Source organism: Boleophthalmus pectinirostris, unplaced genomic scaffold (assembly GCF_026225935.1).
Source record: "Boleophthalmus pectinirostris isolate CB_2022bp ecotype Guang Dong unplaced genomic scaffold, ASM2622593v1 HiC_scaffold_8, whole genome shotgun sequence".
Lineage (NCBI taxonomy): Eukaryota > Metazoa > Chordata > Actinopteri > Gobiiformes > Gobiidae > Boleophthalmus > Boleophthalmus pectinirostris.
Genome location: NW_026571515.1, coordinates 4,421,768 through 4,427,673, shown reverse-complemented (window position 1 = coordinate 4,427,673; position 5,906 = coordinate 4,421,768).

Below are 5,906 nucleotides of genomic sequence, written 5' to 3'. Positions count from 1 at the left end.
TGTGACAGGTTTTCATGTGGCTCCAAATCTGACCTGGTTTTGTGATGGAGAAAAAGAAAACTGCTGATGCGTTCAAAGGGCCTCGGTCGCTGACTTTTGTACGACTATAAGAAGGAATTTAACAGAATATTTACTTTTGCAGTGTCGTAGTTTGATGTAGAGATGCACCGATGCCGATCACAACAAAAAGTGGAGAGTTAAAATTGACTCTCACAGAATCAATTTTAACATTTTCTCAGGGTTTATATCTGTTCCAATCTGTTCTAGAGTTAATTTAATGTTTTTGGAAATGTTCATTATGTCACACTGGACCAAAGTTCCTGTTTAACCCTGAAATCAAGAGTAATATTAACGTTTTGAGAGTAAACAGATAACACTTTGTAGAGTTATCCTGATTTAGCTAAACAACACACAGGAGTTTTATTTTTACATTTTATTTGAGATGAAATTATGAACAAAACTGGTTTAAAATGGTCTTCTGGAGGAGTCAAATTAACTCTTAAGGGAAGTTGAATTAACTTAAATCATATCAGCACTCCAACCCCATTTAACTTTGAAATTGTTAAAATAACACTTTTTGTGTTAAAAAACATTCTGCAATACCTCCATGCCCTGTTTCCTTGTCCTAGCTCCTGTGTCCTAGCTCTTGTGTCCTAGCTCCTGTGCCCTACCTCCTATGTCCTAGCTCCTGTGTTCTAGCCCCTGTGTCCTACCTCCTGTGATCTAGCTCCTATGTCCTAGTGCCTGTGCTCTATCTCCTATGTCCTAGCTCCCATGTTCCAGCTCCTGTGTCCTAGCTCCTATGTCCTAGTGCCTGTGCTCTATCTCCTATGTCCTAGCTCCTATGTTCCAGCTCCTGTGTCCTAGCTCCTATGTCCTAGTGCCTGTGCTCTATCTTCTATGTCCTAGCTCCTATGTTCCAGCTCCTATGTCCTAGCTCCTATGTCCTAGTGCCTGTGCTCTATCTCCTATGTCCTAGCTCCTATGTTCCAGCTCCTGTGATCTAGCTCCTATGTCCTAGTGCCTGTGCTCTATCTCCTATGTCCTAGCTCCTATGTCCTAGTGCCTGTGTCCTAGCTCTTGTGCTCTAGCTCCTATGTCTTAGCTCCTATGTCCCAGCTCCTACATCCTAGCTCCTGTGCTCTAGCTCCTTTGTTGTTGTTTGTCCCATGTCCTGTCTCCTTGTCCTAGCTCCTGTGCCCTAGCGCCTGTGTCCTAGCTCTTGTATCCTAGCTCCAATGTCCTAACTCCTGTGTCCTAGCACCTGTGTGCTCTAGCTCCTGTGTCCTATGTCCTAGCTCCTGTGTCCTACCTCTCATGTCCTGTCTCCTTGTCCTAGCTCCTATGTCCTAGCTTCTGTGTCCCCAGCTCCTGTGTCCTAGCTCCTTTGCTCTAGCTCCTATATCCTAGCTCCTGTGTCCTAGCTTCTATGTCCTAACTCCTATGTCCTAGCTCCTATGTTCTAGCTCCTGTGTCCTACCTCCCATGTCCTGTCTCCTTGTCCTAGCTCCTATGTCCTAGCTTCTGTGTCCCCAGCTCCTGTGTCCTAGCTCCTGTGTCCTAGCTCCTGTGCTCTAGCTCCTATATCCTAGCTCCTGTGCTCTAGCTCCTATATCCTAGCTCCTGTGTCCTAGCTTCTGTGTCCCAGCTCCTATGTCCTAGCTTCTATGTCCTGTCTCCTTGTCCTAGCTCCTATATCCTAGCTCCTGTGTCCTAGATCCTGTGTCCTAGACAAGCAGGCAGAAAATATCAAGAGAGTTTAGAAGCTTCTCGCTGAGGTTTCTGATGAGTCCCAGGCGTCTCAGAGGTTAATAGGCCTTTGTAAAGTCTAATCATAAGTGTTTTCTTTTTAGCTGATGCGTTAGTCTGGGAATATTCCGGAGCTCCTGCAGTTTGTTTCATAAAACAGAGCGTCATTCATCGTCCAAGGCCAGAACAGAACATTTAGCACATTAAGTGAAGCGAGCGTTTAGTATGAAATGAGATTATTGTTCACATGACTGTTCAAATCAGACAGAGACGTTTTAGGTTTAAACCAGCTGGATTTCAGCGCTGAACCTGGCAACACAAATGAGAGAGTCACATGAGGCTCATTCTGTTTTCTGATTGGATAATTGTCTTGAACCAAAACATCAAATTATAACACAAAAAAAAAAAAAAAACTTTTCTGTCATGTCCAATGATTTTGTAATTAAAATAATATTAAATATCTTATATGTGATATCAAGACTGTATTTGATTTGTTTTTCATGTTTATGAAAATATTTTGGGGAAATTAAAACACATCTGATACATGCATCCTGAATTTCAGACTTCCGGTCATTGCGCAGTGCATACTGGGAAGGGCCCTCCGAAAAAGTGAATATCAAACCTCCATGTTTGTTTTCCCAGTGGGATGCGTCTATTGTCAAAAGTCGATCTTTTCAAGTCTTTTGAACCATATCACTTTTGTTTCTGGTTCTGATATTGTCATATTTTAGTTTTGGGATTCGGACATTGTAATTGTGTGGTTGTTGGATCCTAACAGCGGGAAACGGCTTGAGAAATGGGCTTCGAATGTTTGTGAACTCCGTACATGCAAAACTGAATCAGATGTGTGTGAGTGCAAACCTCCGTTCAAACTGTTTCTCTTCCCAACGGAACTGAAAAATAGGGAAAGGTGAAGGCGATGGGCAGGATTGATCCACAGGAAGAACCAAAAAGGAAACATTAGTCTGCCTAAGAAATCATCTCGAGTTTGCAGAGAACATTTTGTATGTGGAGCGACAACAAAGCAAAATCCCGATCCTTCGCTCAACCTCGGTTACGAATTTAAAAAGTCAATGCCAAAGTGAAAGGCACCAACTGTTCACCAAGAAACACCTTCCACTGCAAAGAGACCAAGACGTGATGTTGCTGTAAAACCACAAGAACAAGAAAGTGCAGCTCAGTCTGTTTGTCTTCTGCACCTCTCGATTAACAAATGAAATTTTACTTTGTCGTCACTCCACATACAAAATGTTCGCTGCAGACTCGGGATGATTTAGGCAGCCAGAGGTTTTCTTTTTCGTCCTTCCTGTGGAACAATCCTGCTCATCGCCTTTGCCTTTCACTGTTTTTCAGTTCCGCTGGGAAAGGAAACAGTTTGCAGTCACACAGATCTGATTCCCTTTTGCAGTTATGGAGTTCGCAAACTTCCGAAGCTCGTTTTCCGCTGTTAGGATCCAACAACCACACAATTACGATGTCCGAATCCCAAAACTAAAATATGACAATATCAGAACCAGAAACAAAAGTGATATGGTTCAAAAGACTTGAAAATAGACGCATCCCACTGGGAAAACAAATTGATAAAAAAAAATTTCAGAGGATCCTTCCCATTATGCATTGCGCAATGACTGGAAGTCCAAAATTCAGGTTGCATGTATTGAATAAAAACAAAATAGATGAATCAATGTCATATTGTGGAACATTCAAGTCACAAGAAACACATTTTTGAGGACAGAGTTTATATTTTTCATGTTAAACCGCATTGATAAAAACGTTTATTGTTGTGAAATTAACACTGAAAGACATTTATTTATCTTATTTGAAGGTCAGATGTCGCCACCCAGAGCGAAACGTGGCTTCTGTGTCTTGGTGGATTTAGACGAGCGTATAGAGATTACATATATGTGTGTATGTATATGTGTGTGTGTGTATGTATGTGTGTGTGTGTGTGTGTGTGTGTGCGTTAGGCAGAGAGAAAGCGAGAGAGAGGAGGGGCTGGAGGGGTTGGGGGGGTTATCCTATGTGGCCTAGTTTCATTCAAACAGCAGAGAAAAGCAAAGCACAGATGGACCCGGGCATTAAACTACAGACCTCTGACACGCTCCGGATATGACAACTCCACAACCGAGCTCCCGAACACAACATCACAACCGAGCTCCAGAACACAACACCAAAATGATCTCCCAAACACAATACGGGAACACAGAAAAAATGAGTTGTTTTTGTGTGAAAGTGTGTGGTGTAGTGGTGGTTTAGGGCAGCAGAAGAAAGTAATAATTCAATAAGTCATTTTTTTACACCAGGACTACACCAGAACTAAAGCAGGACTGAACCAGGACTGAACCAGGATTAAACCAGGTCTAAACCAGGACTTAACCAGGTTTAAATCAGGCCTAAACTAGGGCTAAACCAGTACTACACCAGGAATAAACCAGAACTAAAGCGGGACTGAACCAGGACTGAACCAGGATTAAACCAGGTTAAACCAGGTCTAAACCAGGACTTAACCAGGTTTAAATCAGGTCTAAACCAGGGCTAAACCAGTACTACACCAGGAATAAACCAGGACTGAACAAAGTCTAAACCAGGACTGAACCAGAACCTGATAATAATTCAATAAGTAAATTTTTCTTATGTATTTTTCTATTTTATTTTGATTTGTACATTTACAAAAGCAGCAGCGCAGTGTGTCGGCCACGTCTCTGATCTGAACAGTCACTGCCTGAACTCCAGCCCCTGCAGCTGGTCCTGGGTCAGAGCTAGTGCAGCCTCTGCAGCTCAGAGAGGGAATTCTGGAGGTTCTGAGCTTTCAAGTATGTCCTATGTCCTAGTCTTAGTGCCTATGCCCTAGCTCCTGTGTCCTAGCTCCTGTGCTCTAGCTCATGTGTCCTAGAGCCTGTGTCCTAGCTCCTACGTCCTAGCTCCTATGTCCTAGCTCCTGTGTCCTAGCGCCTGTGTTTTAGCGCCTGTGCTCTAGCTCCCTAGCTCCTATGTCCTAACTCCTATGTCCCAGCTCCTATGTCCTAGCTCCTATGTCCTAGCTCCTATGTCCCATCACCTATGTCCTACCTGCTGTATCCTAGCTCCTATGTCCTAGCTCCTGTGTCCTAGCGCCTGTGTTTTAGCGCCTGTGCTCTAGCTCCCATATCCTAGCTCCTATGTTCTAGCTCCTATGTCCCAGCTCCTATATCCTAGCTCCTATATCCCATCACCTATGTCCTACCTGCTGTATCCTAGCTCCTGTGTCCTACCTCCCATGTCGTGTCTCCTTATCCTAGCTCCTATGTCCTAGCTCCTGTGTCTTAGCCCTTGTGTCCTATCTCCCATGTCCTGTCTCCTTATCCTAGCTGCTATGTCCTGTCTCCTGTGTCCTGGCTTCTATGTCCTAGTTCCTAAGTCCTAGCTCCTATGTCCTACCTCCCGTGTCCTGTTTCCTGTGTCGTAACTCCTACGTCCTAGCTCCTAGCCTGTGTCCTGTCTCCTTGGAGCTCGGCTCACATCAGCAGACTCATGTATTTTGAATGAGGCAGGAGCAGAGCTTTTATAGAGAACATACATCACTGTGCTCACTACACACTCCACCAGAGCTCATGTTAAATACATGTGTGTGTACAAAGCCCATGCGTGTGTGTATAAAGCCCAAAGCCTGTGTGTGATATTATGGGGGGGTCATGTTCACTGTATTATCATCTGTTCAGTCTGTTAGAAAATGTTTAAAGTGCATGAGACACACAGTTAAAGAGGTTTTACACTTCTGTGCGATATTAATGCTTTTTATTGTTTTGAAAATGGTAGATTCACCAAAAATAACACGTTTTCAGTTTAATTTCTGCTAGTTTATGCTCTGAGTCCCCTCTTTTTGCTCCCTGTGCTAAGTCACTCCCCCTTCAGAGCACAATCATAACACAGCACATCAGGTTTGTCAAGCTGTTGTGAAGTTCTTGGCCTGAGACTTAGACGATATTGTTCAGCGAACCATAAAGAGAGTTCAAATCGTGCCCACTCAGTGCAGGTGTATTTTTTATATCTCATACATGTTTCGAAATTATATTTTTATGAATTTGTACACGTTTCAGATTTTTTTTGGTGTGACTTGTTCTTAAAGAATCTAGAACGTGGTGACAAAGACAAAGGTTCCGTCCACACTAGTACTTATT